General features: G+C 43.8%; 1 protein-coding gene across 8 annotated transcripts in view; it reads left to right on the forward strand.

The window, feature by feature from the left end:
* Window positions 1-17733, forward strand: part of scn5lab (sodium channel, voltage gated, type V-like, alpha b) — a 432064-nt gene that overhangs the window by 64881 nt on the left and 349450 nt on the right. For 5 of the 8 annotated variants that reach the window (XM_059640055.1, XM_059640086.1, XM_059640082.1 and 2 more), the window contains exons 2-3: window positions 864-969; window positions 8905-8977. The exons of 2 other annotated variants lie outside the window; for them this stretch is intronic. The gene's annotated coding sequence lies outside the window, so the exon portion shown is untranslated. The remainder of the gene's footprint in view (window positions 1-863; window positions 970-8904; window positions 8978-17733) is intronic. One more of the 8 variants, XM_059640058.1, reaches the window with a different exon arrangement.

Consider the following 17733-nt stretch of genomic DNA (forward strand, 5'->3'; position numbering starts at 1 on the left):
AGCTGCAAGAGGTATGTGTGTGTGTTATTGACCTTATGGTTGTAATTCCTTTGTATCCAAGCTTGTCTCCTGATTGACTCTCGTCAGTATTGTCATATCCATTTTGAAATTAAACACAGTGGTTAAAACCTTGATGGAGGATTTCATCGATGTGAATCCCTTAAAAAATTAAATTAACTTTTTAGAGACTTTCAATCAGCTTATTTTTTAGTTCATTCTTTACTTCAGTGTGCATTGCAGTTTGAATGAGAGCACATTGTTTCAGTGTGTATGTTTCAGTTCACACTGTGCACTCTATTTCAAGTGTGTATTTCAGTTCAATGCAAGGACTCTATTTCAGTGTGTAAGCTGTAGATCAGTGTTTATGCTATAATTTAGTTTGAGCACACAGAATCTGTGTGCACTGGAGCTCAATATGTGAGCCTAGTCTCCATGTGTGTGCTTTAATTCACAGGAGACATTGTTTTTAGTGCAGTTGCTCTAGTTCAGTTTGTGCGCTCTATTTCAGTGTGTGTGTGCTGTAGCTCACTGTCGATGTTACAGTTTGCTGTGCGTGCTGTGTTTCAGCACGCATGCTTGAGCTCACAATGTGCATTATATTTTGCATTATGCAGTCTAGTTCACTGTCTGCGAGTGTACTCTATTTCAGTGTGTGAGCTGTAGTTTGAATGTGGCCCCTATTTCCGTGTCTGCTACCTCGTTCAATGTATGCCCTCTAGTTCACGGAATGCCTCAAATGTGGAATGATGCCAAAAAGACAAAGTTAAGAGCAATCTAACTGAATGCATAAGGCATTTGCAGCAAGATAGGTGATCTAGAAGCACAAATAGAGTGAAATGGCTCTGATATAATTACCTTTACAGGAACATGACTGCATGGTGACCAGGACTGGGAACTGAATATTCAAGAATATTCGGAGTTTAGGACGGACAGACAAAGAGGAAGACGAGGTGGACCTGAGAATACAAGGTGGGTTCAGTGCATCAGTAAACAAGCATCTTAGAGCAGAACATTAATTTGTGCAATCTGTTTGGCTGGAGCTAAGAAACAGCAAGGGGCAGCAGACATTGGGTTGGAGTTAACTGGAAGCAGTAGAGGTAGTGCAGGATGTAATATTACATAAAACCATAAGAAACAGGGGCAGGAGTAGGACTTCTGGCCTTTTGAGCCTGCTCCACCATTCAATAAGATCAAGGCTGATCCTTTCGTGGAGCCAGCTCCATTTACCTGCCCAACCACCATATCCCTTACTACCTTTACTGTTCAAAAATCGACCTATCTTTACTTTAAAAACATTCAATGAGGTAGCCTGAACTGCTTCACTGGGCAGGGAATTCCACAGATTCACAACTTTTTGGGTGAAGAAGACCCTCCCCAACTCAGTCCTAAATCTGCTCCCCCTTATTTTGAGGCTATGCCCCCTAGTTCTAGTTTCATTTTCCAGAGGAAACAACATCCCTGCTTGTATCTTATCTATTCCCTTCATAATTTTATATGTTTCTATTAGATTGCGAACCGCCCCAGGCATTTTTCCAACTTCAGTGAGTAAAGTCCCAGTCTGCTCGATCCCTCCCCATTAGCCAACCCTCTCGACTCTGGAATCAACCTGGCAAGTCGCCTCTGCAGCCCCTGCAGTGCCAGAATATCCCTTCTCAAGTAAGGAGACCAAAACTGTATGCAGTACTCCAGATGCGGTCTCACCAGGACCCTGTACAGCGGCAGTGTAAACTCCCTGTTTTTAAACTCCATCTGTCTAACAATGAAGTGCAATATTCTATTTGCCTTCTTCATTACCTGCTGCACCTGCAAACCAACATTTTGTAATTCAAGCACAAGGACACTCAGATCCCTCTGCACAGCAGTGTGCTGCAATTTTTCGTCATTTACGTATTGGTCCATTTTTCTGGATGACCTCACAGGAGATGAGAGATGCATGTAGCATGGACAACCCAGTTACGATGAGTGACTTCAGTCCGCATAAAGATTGTATCAACCGTTTGAGCTCTAAATCTGTGGAGGATGACTTTTTGGAGTGTATTAGGAATTGTTTTCTAGAGCAGAATGTTGAGGATTCATTTACATGGCATGTTATTTTAGATCTTGTATTACGTAATAAAAAGGACGAATTAAAAACTTCATATAAAACAAAGGCAGTGGAAATCTGAAACAAAAACCGAAATTGCTGGAGAAACTCAGCAGATCTGGCAGCATCTGTGGAGAGAAAACAGATTCAACACTTTCTGTCCAGTGACCCTTGTTTAGAAATGATCGAGGTATAGGTGCAGATACACCAGCTCTTCCTAGCTTCTATCAATTCTGTCACTAGACAAGTGTTTGCTTTCTGTCCACAGATGCTGCCAGATCTGCTGAGTTCCTCCAGCAATTTCTGTTTTTGTTTCTAATTCACAATATGACGGCAGGTGACATTGTGTTTGAAACTGAGGAAGCAAGAATGTCAAATTTGAGTAATTAAAATTTTGAAGGCGTGAGGGGCAAATTGCTGGGGTAGATTAGGAAAACACATTAAAAAGCATGACTGTCTAAGGCAATGGATTGCCTTTAGAGGATTGCTATGTGGCTCGCAACAACAATACATTCCTGCAGAAACTCGAAATAAAGGTCAGTCAACTGTGCTTGCCAAAGGAAGTTAAGGATTGTATAAGATTTAAACTTTTGGAGTATTGCAAGCAACTCTGGTCTCCCTGCTATTGGAATGACTCTGTGAAACTAAAAAGGGTTCAGAAAAGGATGTTACCAGAGTTGGAGGGTTTGAGCAACAGGGAGAGGCTGAATAGGTTGGGACTATTTTCCCTGCAGGCTCAGGAGCAACCTTATAACTGTTTATAACATCATGAGAGACATAGAGAAGATAAATAGGCAAGGTCGTTTCCCTGTGGTGGGGGTGATCTAAAACTAGAGGGCATAGGTATAAGGTGAGAGGGGAAAGATAAAAGAGACCTAAGGGGCAATTTTTTCCCACAGAGGGTGGTGCATATATGGAATGAGCTGCCAGAGGAAGTGGTGGAGGCTGGTACAATTACAACATTTAAAAGGCTTCTGGATGGGTTTATGAATATGGATGTGGGCCAAATGCTGGCAAATGGGACTAGATTTATATAGGATATCTGGTTGGCAAGGAGAAGTTGGACCAAAGGGCCTGTTTCTGTGCTGTAATTCTCTATGACTCTAGAAGTCTTATTAAGTGGCTAGAAAGACTAATAAATCTGAGAATTGGGAAGTTTTTCAGATGCACTAAAGGAGGACCAAGAATCAAAATGGACATTCAGTGACCTCAATCTGGTTAAGTGAATGTGCTGCCTATTTCAGTGTGTTCTGTCTATTTCAGTGTGTGTACTCTCGTATGCTCTAGAATGCATGCATTCTAGTACATTGTGCACGTTCAAGATCAGTGTGTGGTCTGTAATTCAGTGCCTGTGCTCAAGTTCATTGTGTCTGATCTGTTTCATTGTGTGTATTCAATTTTCAAATATGCTGTCTGTTTCAGAGTGTGCAGTTCAGTTCAGTGTACAGGCTCTGTTTCATGGTACACATGTTATTTCTGTGTGGGCAGGTTATTTTAGTGTGTATGCTGAAGATCAGGCATGCATTAAATTTCAGTGCGAGCAATTTATTTCAGAGTGCACACTCTTAGTTCAGCGTGTGATCTATTTCAGTGTGTGCGTTCCATACTGTAAAGACCACATCTTATTCTGCTTTAATTTGATTATAGGCTGATATTTATGACATAGGATTGAGGAAAGAATTCCTGTACTTTTAAAAAACAAGTTACTGAATCTCATTGGAAGTTGTATTTACATTGTTGTTTTGCAAGCAGTAGGGATGAGTGTAAATAGTTGGGGTATGTATACAAAGTGAAGTTCAGCTGGTAACATGTAGCTGATTGGTTTCTAACAATTTGACAAGCTGTGATGCAAAAGGTCATTGGCCTGACAACTCTCTGATTTTCTTTTCTATTCATTTTGTGGGATGTGGGAGTTGCTGGTTGTGCCGGCATTTCTTTCCCATCCCTAGTTGCCCTTGAGAAGGTGGTGGAGAGCTGCCTTCTTGAACTACTGCAGCCCTCCTGCTGTGGGTTGATGCACAATGCCATTAGGGAGGGAGTTTCAGGATTTTGACCCAGCGACAGTGAAGGAATGGTGATATATTTCCAATTCAGGATGGTGAGTGCCTTGGAGGGGATCTTGAAGTTGGTGGTATTCCTATGTATCTGCTGCCCTTCCATTTCTAGATGGAAGTGGTTGTGGATTTGAAAGGTGCTATCTGAGGATCTTTGGTGAATTTCTGCCAGTGCATCTTGTAGGTAGTACATGCTGGTGCTACTGAGCGTTGGTGGTGGAGGGAGTGGATGTTAGTGGATTGGTTCCTGGTAGGTGTGAACAGTATCCAACCTTAGGGCCTCTGGAAGGTCGGGGGGAAGGTGGTGTTCTTTGGTGAAAATACATGAAGCTAAAGAAAGCTGGTGGTTTTCTCTTGAAGGGTTTAGGCCTGAAACGTCAGCTTTTGTGCTCCTGAGATACTGCTGGGCCTGCTGTGTTCATCCAGCCTCACATTTTATTATCTGGGATTCTCCAGCATCTGCAGTTCCCATTATCCCCATTTATTTTTTGTCTGTATGTGTGCTGTGGTGGGCTTTTAGATATGGGTTGGAGTTTTAATTTGTAACCAATATGTTGACAATTTGAAGTGGTTTACCTCTGGTTAGAATCTATTTATTTGTAATTAAAGGTAGTTCTTGTTAAGTATAGAGACTCAGTGCAAGTTTTCTGCTCACCCAAGTCTCAGGGAAGTAAATTGGGTGTTTAATATACTTTGATAAAATTTTTAACTTTGAGGATGAATCTGGGACTAATGGAGATTGATTTCTGATGTACTACCTCAGTGGGTTATTGGAAAGTTTGAAGGTACATCCAGGGTTGATTTTGAAATAAAGACAAAGACTTGGGTGCAGCTTTGGTAAATAATAACAGTGAAGAAAACATAAGAGATAACAAATTGTGGAGCTGGATGAATGCTGCTTGGCCTGCTGTGTTCATCCAGCTCCACACGTTGTTATCTCGGATTCTCCAGCATCTGCAGTTCCTATTAATAAGAAAACATAAGATTCTGAATTGCAAATAAAGAAATGCTCCTGGAAGTTACAAAGGATTTCCTGCAGGTGACAGAATTGTCCCTGCTAGTCTAAGGAGATCTTTCAAAACCCAACTTGATTGAATTGGCGGGCAAACTGGAGGTAGCATTTCCTGACAGAGCTAGCAGGCCATAATCTAATTAAGCTGTTAACACAAGAGCTGGTTTTAGTAGCTATCCAGAAAAGATGAGGTACCCAAACATTGGAAAGAGGTACAATTCAGTTACAATGAACAAAGCTTGTGCCTGAGGAGAAAATGAAGAAGCTAGTGATAGCGGAGAAAGATAAAGAAAAGGAATTAGCAAAATAAATGAAGAGGAGTGAGTAGTCAGGAATTAGAATTGCAAAGAGAAGGGAGACAAGAGATACACAAAGTGATGGAGTATAAATCTGGTTTAAAATGGCACAGGGGTTGAAACAGGACATATCAGATACTAACATAATCACTGATGAAGAGAACCTGAGTCATAAATTGAAGCCCAGCAAAGAATGTTTGTATTGTCACAAGGCCTATCAAAAATTGAGGAAAAGGATGTGGCGGTATTCTTCATGTCATTTGAGAAATTAATGAGACGAGTGAGTTGGGCAAAAGAAGACCAGATGCTTCACGTTGTAAAGACCATGTCTTTTTGTTTGTCTATATTTTTGGTTGCAGACTGAAATGAGAGAAGAGCTGTTTTAAAAAAAGAACAAGGATTGGTAAAGGATTACTGCAGGTTTTGAGAGCAAGATAGCCAATGCTCTTTATAGGTATTGTTTACACAGCAGCTGGTTCAAGCAGGAGCAAGAGACGATGCAGTCGACTTGCAGCACACAGGAATTTTCAGCTAGAAACTAGTAGCTGATTGGTGTGTAGACCAGTCACCAGTTATCAATGACAAAGGCCCTCTGCCTGCCAACAATGATATGATTAGTTCTTAGGTTGCTGAAAAGCTGTGAGTAAGAAAATGAGAACCGATCAGGTCTCTGCAAGCTCAGAGGACATCTGCAGGAAAACCACTTGAGGCCAGAAACACCTCCGCTCAGTTACCGCTTTGCAGAACACCTCCGCTCAGTTCGCAACAAACAACTGCACCTCCCAGTCGCAAACCATTTCCACTCCCCCTCCCATTCTCTTGATGACATGTCCATCATGGGCCTCCTGCACTGCCACAATGATGCCACCCGAAGGTTGCAGGAACAGCAACTCATATTCCGCCTGGGAACCCTGCAGCCATATGGTATCAATGTGGACTTCACCAGTTTCAAAATCTCCCCTTCCCCAACTGCATCCCAAAACCAGCCCAGTTCATCCCCTCCCCCCACTGCACCACACAACCAGCCCAGCTCTTCCCATCCACCCACTGCATCCCAAAACCAGTCCAACCTGTCCCTGCCTCCTTAACCGGTTCTTCTTCTCACCCATCCCTTCCTCCCACCCCAAGCCGCACCCCCAGCTACCTACTAACCTCATCCCACCTCCTTGACCTGTCCGTCTTCCCTGGACTGACCTATCCCCTCCCTACCTCCCCACCTACACTCTCTCCACCTATCTCCTTTACTCTCCATCTTCGGTCCGCCTCCCCCTCTCTCCCTATTTATTCCAGTTCCCTCTCCCCATCCCCCTCTCTGATGAAAGGTCTAGGCCCGAAACGTCAGCTTTTGTGCTCCTGAGATGCTGCTTGGCCTGCTGTGTTCATCCAGCCTCACAGTTTGTTATCTTGGAATTCTCCAGCATCTGCAGTTCCCATTATCTCTGAGGCCAGAAAGTAGTGAGTTTAGCTTTCTTTCAGCAGTTGCTGCAAGAGTTTTAATGAGGAAGCCAAAGGTCTTTATAAGTGTGATTCAGTTGGCTCACAAGTGAGTCGTGTAAATTCCTTGTAAATTAGCTTGTGTAGCATGTTTGGAAAGATTTCAACCTGCGGCAAGTCAGTGTGTTACCAAGGTGTTTTAAAGGCAATATTGCACTGATTTGGGAACTTACCACATCACTTGAAAAAAGTACACAGTCTTCAGTAAGATGTTCTTGATGTCATGATGGGCCTTCCTGAATATCTCACTCACTTCTACCACTCATCTCACTATAGCTCACATCTCTTAATGCCTGGCATGCTCCCAGTACCACGCTCCTCACCCCTGCTCCACTGCCCCCCACCCACACCATCCCCCCCCCCCCCCCCACACACACGCACACACACACACACACACACACACACACACACACACACACACACACACACACAAAGATGTGCAGGCTAGGTGGATTGGCCATGCAAAATTGCCCATAGTGTTCAGGGGTGAGTGGGTTATAGGGGGATAGGTCTGGGTGGGATGCTCCAAGGGGCGGTGTGGACTTGTTGGGCTGAAGGGCCTGTTTTCACACTGTAGGGAATATAATTACACACACACACACACACACACACACACACACACACACACACACACACACACACACACACACACACACACACACACACACACGCACACACACACACACACACACACGTTACTAATTGAGATAGGTGGCGACTAAATCCTGGTTCCATTGTACAAAGTCCAATTGGAGTTGGGGTAGTTAAGAAATTGCTTGTGGCTGGAGAGGTTTTATGCCTGTGGGATGATTTGATGAGAGCAAGGCATTGTGGCTCAGTGGTTAGCACTGCTACTTCACAGCACCGGGGACCTGGGTTCAGTTCCACCCTCAGGTGACTGTCTGTGTGGAATTTGCACATTTCTCCCCAAGTCTGGGTGGGTTCCTTCCAGGTACTTTGTTTTTCCTCTCACAGTCCAAAGATATGCAGGCTGTATGAATTAGCCATGGGAAATGCAAGGCTACAGGGATAGGTGGAAAGGTAGATCTGGCTGGGATGCCCTTTGGAGGATTGGTGTGGACTCAATGGGCTGAATGGCCTGCTTCCATGCTGTAGGGGTTCTATGAGCAAAGGTTATAGATGCTTGTATAATCACGGAAAATCTGAACGAACCCGATACGATGGAATAGCTGTAGTTATTTTTCTATCATGTGTAGTGTGCCTGAGCAATTACTAAACTGAGTACAGCACCAGAGGTCACAGTATTACAGCAAGCAGATGTTAGGATGGCTGAAACTCTGTACAAGAGTGAGGGTAAGGCAAATTAAAGGATTGATTGGCATGTCTTAGTAAACCAGGTTCAAAAAGCAGATCCAGAGTTCTTTTTTAAAAAAAAATCCATCCGGCTCACTAATTTCCTTGAGGGAAGGAAACCTGCCATCCTTATGGCATCCTTATGGCCTACGTATGACTCCAGACCCAGAGGAGTTAGTCAGCTTGATTGGCAAGAAAGGATAGGCAACAAATGGCAATCTTGTGGTCTTGTAGAACGTGTGCTGCAGTGTTGATATTGTGCACTCTGATGCAGCATGTGGACTCTAGAGCTGCAATTCTGTCAGTGTTCAGTCTGGGAGTTTCTACTTCAGTTTGCACAGTAGCACAGGGAGTGTGACCATGTGGAGAGTGTGCACTGTAGCTCGGTTTGTTGTGTTTGGTTTCAAAGTGCTTCCTGCTCTCTACAGGAGTTTGAATGTGCTTTGTGAACAGTTTCAGTGAAGTCACTGTTGTGATATGGAATGTACAGAGCTTTCCATTGCACACAGTCACCTATTTCCACTGGAGAAATCTCATTCTCTGCTTTGACTATTGCCAAGTCTGTTACCTTTACAAGCATAGGGTTGAGGAATGGTTTGGGTTTGAATGGGAACCATGGTAGCGCCCAGTAATAAATCTGCTTCTTTCCAGTCCCAGCAAAGAGTCAAGATGGTTGGTTGAAGACCTGCGAGGCCCAGGAAGATTGTCGACCTGCTTGTTGCAGGTAGGAGCTGTCAATGGCACCTTGCGACTATCTACTGCAATGTGAACGCAGGTTTCTGATATGGGTCATTTCTACATTAAACCACAGGAGTAATCACAGCGCTTTGCATCTCAGATGTCTGGCTCATTTTATTGAACAAGTTGGAACTGGTTTGAGAAAAGGCGGGCGAGGACCCAAAGCGCTTCACATCTATGGATTTTTTTTTGTTGCCACTGTTTATTCTCTCTTTCGGGGCAATATAGCAGCTAATTTTCACTCAGCAAGATCCTGCTACCAGCCATTGGGGTAGGTCAGCTGTTGGGATGTTCGTTCAGAAATAACTCTAATTGTTCCATTGCTCATTTTGAAAAGATGGGGCGGTCATCATTCCCTTGTGCCTGAGTGGAGCATCTGATCTGTTAAGATCTTCAGGAACTGGGGTGGAAGATGAGAAGCTGAGCTTGCACTGAAATTACTGCACAGCCTTAGGACAGGTGACATTTGCCTCTCTCTGCCCATAGGAACTGTGGGATTGGCTGTTTCTAATACAGGCATCCACAGGCAGAGGTTGCTTACAATCAGGGTCAATTTGAACAGTGCATGGTGTGTTGTCACGCTCCCCTTTGATACTATTACATTGTGCCTTTGACCTCAGCAGTGTCTGCAATATCTGCAGAAATCGCAAAGATCACATTCTGTTCATGACAGTGATGATCTCAGTCACATTTCTCCAAGGGGGTCACAGGAGCAGCTGTCACTTATCTCTCATCTGGACACCCCCGCCCCCCCACCCCCGTGACATTGCTGATGAGCTCGAGGATCTGTTGCTTTCTGACAGTGTGACAGGGCAGCAAATTACTGCAAGTAACTTTGAAGATGCGCGAGTGATAATCAAGACTCCTCCTCCCATTTTATTTCCTCTCTCCCTGGCACCATCCACCTTCCACTGCTGTCTACCACATGTTCATCTAGATGCTCCTTAACCATGGCAACATTGTTTGCCTTGGCCACCGTTCATGGTGGTGAATTCCACGCTCTAACCACTCTTGAGGTAAAGAATTTTCCCCCTATAGCTTTCAATAGTCATTGCCTTACATTCAGAGACCTCAGTTTTGAACAGCTCAGTAGTGGACAGATCCTCCGTGTGTCTGACTATGTGGTAATTTTCAGGACCTCTGTCAGGTCACTCATCAGTGTTCTTTCTAGGTCCTTGGAGGCAGCGGAACAAATAGAGAAAGTGCTCAACGCAGCATATGCTGCTCTTGCCCTTATTGGTTAGTCAACACAAGAGCAGAGAGATCATGATGGAGGTCTACATAATGTTACTTAGGTCATGTACTGTGAGCAGTTCTGGTCACCACTCTATAGGAAGCGTGTCATTACAGTAGAAAGGGCTCAGCAGAGATTCACCAGGATGTTGCCAGGGATGGAGTGATTCAGTCACATAGGCTTGGCGCTGTTCTTCTCAGAGGAGAGAAGGCTGGGGCTGGAGTGGGCCTGAACATGATTGAGGTGTACAAAGTTCTGAGCTACATATCGAGAAATGTTTCCCCTGAGTTAATAACCATGGGGCAAAGTTTTAAGGTAGGGAGCAAGTGCTTTCGAGGGAATTTGATGACTTTTTTTCGACTGAGAGGGTGGTGGGTACTCACGGCCTAAAAAGGTGGTAGAGGCATTGGAGATATGTAAGAACTATTCAGATGAATAACTAAAACTCCATAGTGTACAAGGCTATGGCCCAAGAATAGACAGATGCTTGATGACTGACACAGACATGATGGGCTGAAGGAGCTCCTTCCACTATGACGCTAAAATCCTTATCTGTCCTTCCTGATAGTTGTACACTCTCCGCCTGGTATCATCCTTGTGAATCATTTTTTGTTTGGGATTGAAGTGACAATGCGGGGAGTTTCTGCTGCCTGTCTGTCCTGTAGGTCTGACATTGTTTGTCCCAGTTTTCTTAGTGCCAGTTCAATTCGTAAACCTAGTACTCTACTCTACTGAACCAGTAAGCTGTACATGGGCCTCGTAAAGTAATTCTAACTCTTTAGACACACCGTATACATTACTATTGTCTTCATTAGAACAAATCTCTTCATGGGGACAGAGTGTTGCTTCTCTCTCCAACTGCAGATGATACCAGTTGTAGAAACAAAGGAGCAGGACCAAGTCATTCATCCCATTGACCATTCGAGACCAGGGCTGATTGCCTATCTCAACTTCAGATTCCCAAGCTACCCCCAGTGGCTGTGTGTGCTCACCTTCAGGAGCATGCACATTAGCAGCGATATCTCTCCTCAATATCCTCAAACATAGGGTGAGAAATACACCGCAATGAAAACAACGTTGGTGGAAGAATGTAGAGTGTAAGAAAAAGTAGGATATTTATTATAGTTTTTAAAACTCAACTTAATGTTTTTGGATATGATTGTTGGTTCGTTCGGATAATTGGCATTGACAAACATATATCAATCCCCAGATATCTCTTGGCAAGTTTCTAAGCATAGTGTTTATCTACCCTCACTCTTTTTGTATTTGACTCATTGCCAAAACTTTTCTTTTAGTAAAAAGTCATACTGTATCCCAATAAAAGAAGTAAATATTACTTTTTTTTAAAAAACGTTCAACTTTCAGTAAATTTAAAAATGCATGATTTTGACATTTGAGTTGCATCTGGGTATGGACATTGGATTTTTCCTCCCTAAAGGACATTAATGAACCAGATGAAAACCAAAAGAACTGCGGATGCTGTAACTCAGAGACAGGAACAAAAACAAAGTTGCTGGAAAAGCTCAGCAGGTCTGGCAGCATCAGTGGAGGAGAAAACAGAGTTAACGTTTCGGGTCCAGTGACCCTTCCTTAGAACCAGATGGGTGTTTATAACAATCATATTCACCACTATGGTACATAGCGATATATTCCAGATTTACAACAACAATTTATATTCCAGTAGCAGGATTTGAAACCAAATCTCTAGAGTACCAGCCTGTGCCTCGGGATTGCTGGTCTAGCAGCATTCCCACTGTATAACCAGCACCCCCTTTTCCAGTTAGACAGCTCTTATCTCATAGAAAGCACTCAGTGTTTCTCTTCGAGCCATTCATGTTGATAAAAGGTCACATCATGATAACAACGCATCAGAGGCATGGGAGGTGGGCACCATGGCATTTGTTGCCCTCCCCAAAATGCCCAGAGGAGAGTTCAGTACCAGCTGGGTTGCTGCAGAAATGAGATGTAGGTCTGACTGGGTAAGAATGACAGATTTCCTTCCCTGAAGGATGTTATAAATCAGTCAGGCTTTTAGGACGATGGTAACATGGTCAGCATTAACCTAGTTCTTTATTCCAGGCTTTTGTTTTTTACATAATTGGATGTAAATCTCACCACCTGCTATCATCCTACTGAATAGCAGAGCAGATTCGATGGGCTGAATGACTTACATCTGCTCCTGTGTATTACAGTGGGGATTTGGAACCACATCTTAAGGGCATCATTAGCTTAGTGACATTGCTGCGATGACATCCATTCAACCTGGGGGTGGTGGGGCTTGGGGGGGAGCGAAGCTGTTTTCTCAACTCCACTTTGAAAAATTAGCCCTCAATTTGTGCTGAATGTGAATTGTGCTCAAAAATGCTGTGAATTTTTTGGGGTAACGAAGTGTGGAGCTGGATGAACACAGCAGGCCAAGCAGAATCCTCGGAGGTTCTTTGTATCTCTCTAGTTGCTCCAGTTGGGTTCTAGCACCACAGAATGTAATTAGTTTGGAAATGTGTTCACTTGGTCTGCCCTTCAGAAAATGTGAGAAGCCAAGTGTCTTGAATATTGATGATTCAGAGTTATTATAATATTCATGGCTGTCATAATAATCAATATCATCCAAACTCTGAACTGTGATCTATTACAATGTATTATTAATAGCGCACAACACAAAATAAGTAATCAGTCAATATCCAGACAGAAATTACCATCCATTTACAGCTTCTCAAGATAGCCCTTTGACTCTGAAAGATTGTGACATGCTCAGTATCTCGCCTACGCTGCCTGGAATCCTAGATACACAAATCGGTGATAACAAAGTGTGGAGCTGGATGAATACAGCAGGCCAAGCAGCATCTTAGGAGCACAAAAGTTGACGTTTCGGGCCGAGACCAATCGGTCTCCACTTAAGGACTCTGTGCCCAGGTTAAGTGTCAAAGATTGTCAGTGGTAGCAAATAATTCAGAAGGTGGTGAACCAGCGTCCAGCCCCACAGTTCACTTAGTCGAAGTAAGGGTGGTAGACTTTCACCCCTCAAGCAATCTCGCTTTTGGGAAAGAAACCAGCTTCCCTGCTCCTTATCACATTCCTGTTTGTGGTTTCTTGATGTGACAGAAGTTTAAAAAAAAAGAAAATGTGTGAAAGACTGTTGCGTTTCTGTAGCGCCTTCCACGGCTGCCTCCGTGAGGTTCTGAAGTCCTTTGTGGCCAATGAGGACCATCGGCTGCTGGGCCTTCTGCAGCACTGGGCAGTGGGATATCCTGCTCCTGATGGGCAGAAGGTATCCACTGATCGAGTCCGGTTGCTCAGCAGTGCTAAAATGACTGGGTTATCTTGTGAGGGAAGTGCGACCAGGCTGTGATAGAGTCCGCTGGAGTAAGGAGGTGACTTGATTGAAAGTTGGCTGGGTGGATGTGAAGAGGATGCTTTTTCTTACAGGAGAATGTAGAATGAGTGGTCACTGCTTAAAAAGAAAACAGGGGTCGCCCATTTAAAGCAGAGATGAGGAGAAGCCTTTTGTTACAGAGGATCTTGAGTCGTTGGAATGCTCTTCCTGAAACCTTCTGTAGCTGGTAAGGTGGTTTGGTAGTTAGCACAGCTGCCTCACAGCACCAGGGACCTGGGTTCGATTCCACCCTCGGGCCACTGTCTGTGTGGAGTTTGTACATTCTACCCGTATCATGCCCATCAGCCATGATTTAAATGGCGGAGCAGACTCAATGGGCCGAATGACCTTACTTCCACTCCTATGCCTTATGGTCTGTGTGGGTTTCCCCCCGGTGCTCCAGCTTCCCCCCCACAGTCGAAAGATGTGCAGGTTAAGTGCATGGCCGTGCTAAATTTCCCCATCATGTACAGGCGAGTTGGGTTAGCCAAGGGAAATACAGGATTTAGGGATAGGGTGGGATGCTCTTCAGTGGACCAGTATGGGCCAAATGGCCTACTTTCGCACAATAGGGATTCTATGAAACATTGATGGAAGCAATATTTATAAGGCAGAGGTGGGTCTTAGGCACATGGGGCCAGTGAGAATGTGCAGGTTATCATCTGAGTCGTCATGATTGTACAAATAGCACAGCAGATGAGAGAGGCTGAATGGCCAATGACTACTTCTCATTTACACATCTGTCTGCGTACCACCGCTCACCTCCTGCTCAATATTTTCTCATTCTGTTTATGCAATGCTTTGACACATTGGTACAACTGCAGAACTCTTCCAAAACTATGAACCGGTAAATAATCTGAAAGAAAGTAATTTGCTTGAACCTACGTGATCATAATGATTTGTGATTGTGTACATTGTGAAAAGAACAGTCTTCCTGCATGCTGCACAAATAATGTGGCATGGTATCACCATTATAATGTACTTTTCTCCCAGTGTATATCTTGGGAAAAGTGCAGAATAGGAACGTGCAATCCGTGTCATAACACTTTCCTTCCTCACAAAAGATAAATCTCTAAATAATAATGCAGACTTTTTATTCATGCCAAAACACAACATTAATTTTCCAAAGTTAATTGTCTGGCTTGAGGATTGGTGAAATGAGTACAATGCTGATGGTTTGCCTACGTTGTGCAACGCACTTTTGTGAGTCCGTAAGACCACAGCAAGTAGGAATAGGAGGAGGCCATTCGGCCCATTGGGGTTGTGCTCCATCAGTCGAGATCACGGCTGATCTGATAATCCTCACGTCCATTTTCCTACTTTGTTACATGACTGTGGATTCCCTGGTTAAAACCCTGTCTATTTCAGCCCTGAATATACCTAGCGATCCAACCTCAACAGCCCTCTGTGGTTAAGAAGGCTACTGATTCATTCTCCTCTGGGAGAAGAAATTCCTCCTCATCTCCATCTTCAATGTGCAACTTCTTATTCTGAGATGATCCCCTCTGAACCTAGACTGTCCCATAAGAGGGAACTAGCTTTCCCCTTCTTCCGCTAACAGCTACGACTCACTGAGCTTGGATTCTAATTTATTCTGATTCATGGACAAGGACTCCTAAATTCCTCTGTTCTTTCTGCAGTTTTCCTTGATTTAAATACTATTTATTTAATCCTTGACTGCATGATATTCCCTGATTTCAATAACATTGGGACTTAGCCTCAAAATAAGGGACAGCAGATGGGGAGGAACTACTTCACCAGCAGAGTTGTGAATCTGTGGAATTCCCTCCCCAGTGAAGCAGTTGAGGTTACCTTGTTGAATGGTTTTAAGGCAAAAATAGTTAGATTTTTGAACAGTAAGGGATTAAGGGTCATGGTGAGTGGGCAGGTGCTGAGTCCATGAAAAAATCAGCCATGATCTTATTGGATGGTGGAGCAGGCTCGCAGGGTCTACTCCTGCTCATTTTTCTCATGGTCTTACATTCTTACGGTCAGCTCCTGGTTTTTAAGGAGTGTCCTGAAGAAGGAGAGAATGTTTGAAAGGCAGAGCGGTATCAAGAGTTAATTTCAGGGTGAAAAGTCTTGGCAGCTGAAGGAATGGATGTCCACAGATAGTGAAATGAAAATTGAGACTATGTAAGAGGCCAGAAACAGGAATGCGGAGATCTCTGTGGGTTGTGTGGCTGGAGGAGATTGAGAGATGGATGGAGCAATGGAGAGATGTGAAAATATATGTGTGGGGACCTGGGATGGTAGATAACGACATGGTGGGGTGGGGGGGGAGTGCATGAGTCTCAAAATGTTAGCCTGAAAATGATTACAAAAGCTAATTGAATGCCATCCTTTATTACGAAAGGAAGTAAAACTAACAATATAGTTCCGTTCTACAGGGCACCGGTAAGATTGCATCTCAGATATTGTGATCAGAGATAATGGGAACTACAGATGCTGGAGAATCCAAGATAACAAAGTGTGGGGCTGGATGAACACAGCAGGCCAAGCAGCATCTCAGGAGCTTTGGCCTGCTGTGTTCATCCAGCCCCACAATTTGTTATCTAGATATTGTGTACAGTTTCGAACTCCTTCTTGAAGGAAGGGTGTGAAAAAATTTTGGGTGGTTCAGCGAGCTATAATAGATGGAAACCTGGAATGTGAGGGTTACCTTATGAGGACAGGTTGGACAGATTGGGTTTGTTTCCATTTGAGTCTGGAAGAGTGGAGTGTGATTTGATTGAAGTGTAAAAGATACTCAATTATCTTTACAATGCAGATGTGGGAAGGATGTTTCCTGTTGTGGGTCTGTCCAGAACTGGGGACAGTATCTTAAAATTTCTGGGGAGAGATGAGAGGGTTATTTTTGTCTCAGAGAGCTGTGTGACATTGGAATTCTGCTTAAGAAGGCAATGGAGATGAGTTCATTGATTACTTTGAGGCGTACGTAGATACTTATCAATCAAGGGAATGGAAAACTATCAGGCATCCAATGGGAACGTACAGTTATGATCTCATTGAATGGCAGAGCAGACTTGAAGGGCTGAATGGCCTACCTGTGCTCCTGATGTGTATATCCAGGAGGTAAACGAGATCAATGAATAAACGAGACTTGGCTCGAGTTAGGATGCAGACAGCGGATGAATTGAAATTTATGGATGTGGGTCATTAGCCTGTGTGCATGGGAATTGTCAAGTCTGGAGGCAACAGCATAGATAAAGGCCTCAACAGCAGATGTACTGAGGCTGGAAGAAGAGAAATGCAGTTGTTTCTTTTTTTCTTGCTGGAGTAGTCAACAAGCAAAAAAATGTCCCATAGAAATGAAGTGTCCGTTTTCAAGTGATTGAGACCCACTGTAACAGCATTTGCTGTTCCTCTGTTGGGTGACAATTGAAAGGTGGCTGACAGAGTCTAAAATGTCCAACTTCAGTCGGTGCTTTTGTGCAGAATTCAGTGAAATGGATCAAAAAGAGGAAGCAGTTTGCAAGAGCACAGAGATGAGACGTGGCACATCAATTGGGAGGTTTTCATGCTGGATGCAGAGTCAAGTGTTTTAGGGAAGAGTTTAGAATTATTAGAAGGAAAAGTAATGGTAAGCTATTGATCAACAGTGTGAGGAGTTAACCCTGGGGGACATTAAAGGGAGAGATTCCTGGGGCTATGGAGGAGGGCTAAAGGATTGGGAATAAGGCTGTACCAGGGAGCCAATACAGGCACATTACACCAGCTGTTGCTGCTGTGTTTCTGGATGGCTGTGTTTGTATGAACCACAGTAGAGGGTTTTCTCAAATATTTTCCCGTCACTGGCACATAAGACGCTATTGATATGCCCTTTAATAGTTCAGAAAGGAAACATTATTTAAGCCAACATGACTCAACCATGTTTTGTGATTTAGTGACTTGTTTATTCTATTGTGTTGTCCCTGGATAGAAGTCCGGTATCTGATTTTTGGGAGATGGTAAGATATAGGAGCAGAAGGAGGCCATTCAGCCCATTGAGTCTGCTAAGCTGTTTCTGCGTCAACTCTGTCAAGTCCCCTAAGAATCTTTTTTTCAATGATGTTTCCTTTCTTCTAGATTCCCATGAGTGCTGGCCCAACCCACTCAATCTCTCCTCATAAGACAGTCCGTCCATACCTGATGA

The sequence above is a fragment of the Stegostoma tigrinum genome, chromosome 2, assembly GCF_030684315.1.
Source record: "Stegostoma tigrinum isolate sSteTig4 chromosome 2, sSteTig4.hap1, whole genome shotgun sequence".
In the NCBI taxonomy this organism is placed as follows: Eukaryota; Metazoa; Chordata; class Chondrichthyes; order Orectolobiformes; family Stegostomatidae; genus Stegostoma; species Stegostoma tigrinum.